Source organism: Schistocerca piceifrons, chromosome 6, assembly GCF_021461385.2.
Source record: "Schistocerca piceifrons isolate TAMUIC-IGC-003096 chromosome 6, iqSchPice1.1, whole genome shotgun sequence".
In the NCBI taxonomy this organism is placed as follows: Eukaryota; Metazoa; Arthropoda; class Insecta; order Orthoptera; family Acrididae; genus Schistocerca; species Schistocerca piceifrons.
Window position 1 is genome coordinate 431,258,722 of NC_060143.1, and position 1,288 is coordinate 431,260,009.

General features: G+C 48.2%; 2 non-coding genes across 2 annotated transcripts; one reads left to right on the top strand and one right to left on the bottom strand.

The window, feature by feature from the left end:
• Positions 1 to 225: 225 nt before the first annotated feature.
• On the bottom strand, positions 226 to 300 carry Trnas-cga. Its single transcript has one exon. It is a non-coding gene; the product is annotated as a tRNA-Ser (tRNA).
• Positions 301 to 510: 210 nt separating this feature from the next.
• On the top strand, positions 511 to 585 carry Trnas-cga. Its single transcript has one exon. It is a non-coding gene; the product is annotated as a tRNA-Ser (tRNA).
• Positions 586 to 1,288: the final 703 nt, after the last annotated feature.

Here is a 1,288-nt window from a genome sequence, read left to right on the forward strand (position 1 = left end):
ACCCCTTGAAAAAAGGCGGTATACACGCGACGGATTTCATTAAGAATTGTGAAAGAGTTTTACCCAGATCATGGACTGATGAGAGAAAAATTAATGCGATTATTGATGTGTTGGCTGGTGATGCCAAGCGTTGGGGCTTAAACCTCAACATTATGAACCTGAATGAGATTTTCACTCTGCAGCGGAGTGTGCGCTGATATGAAACTTCCTGGCAGATTAAAACTGTGTGTCCGACCGAGACTCGAACTCGGGACCTTTGCCTTTCGCGGGCAAGTGCTCTACCAACTGAGCTACCGAAGCACGACTCACGTCCGGTACTCACAGCTTTACTTCTGCCAGTACCTCGTCTCCTACCTTCCAAACTTTACAGAAGCTCTCCTGCGAACCTTGCAGAACTTTCTTTCAGGAGTGCTAGTTCTGCAAGGTTCGCAGGAGAGCTTCTGTAAAGTTTGGAAGGTAGGAGACGAGGTACTGGCAGAAGTAAAGCTGTGAGTACCGGACGTGAGTCGTGCTTCGGTAGCTCAGTTGGTAGAGCACTTGCCCGCGAAAGGCAAAGGTCCCGAGTTCGAGTCTCGGTCGGACACACAGTTTTAATCTGCCAGGAAGTTTCATTATGAACCTGACTTTTGACGAATTTAAAAATTTGTTTCTGGCTGAATACTGGTCAGAGCAAAAACAGCAAAGTGTCTGGCGCGAATTTGTCGTATTGAGGCCTTTCGATGCGAATTCGCGCGGTTCGATGAAGGAGTTTTGTGAGGGCTGGATCCGCAAGTTGGAATATTTGCGTGATCGCCGCTCGGAATCCGAAATAGTCTGGGAACTCTACAAGAAGCTTCCAGATGATACAAAACGATACGTAGGAAGCAATTACAGGACTATCAATGATTTCCTGGACAGAGTGGAGGACGAGGACAATTGGCGCAATAATCGCGACAGTGGCAGAGGCCGTGGTAACAACAACGGGTACCACAGCAACCACAACAACGATAACCATGGGAATAATGCATACCGCAACCATGGCAGCAATAACAATAATGGTTCGGACCGTAATAACAATCGGTAAAATGCAAATAATAACAGGAATGACGGAAACCAGTATCATACTAACGTGATACGGGCTTCACAGAATAGTAATAACGCTAGAGGGTGTGATCAGCCGCCTCAGCAGCATCCGGGGAGCGTATCTGCTGGGACGAGACAGGGAAACCATTAGCCGCGCCGGTGAGGGGCCGACCGGGCGTGGAGAAATTTTGGAGGCCCAATAACAGTAGAAAACCGAGGTGTCGTT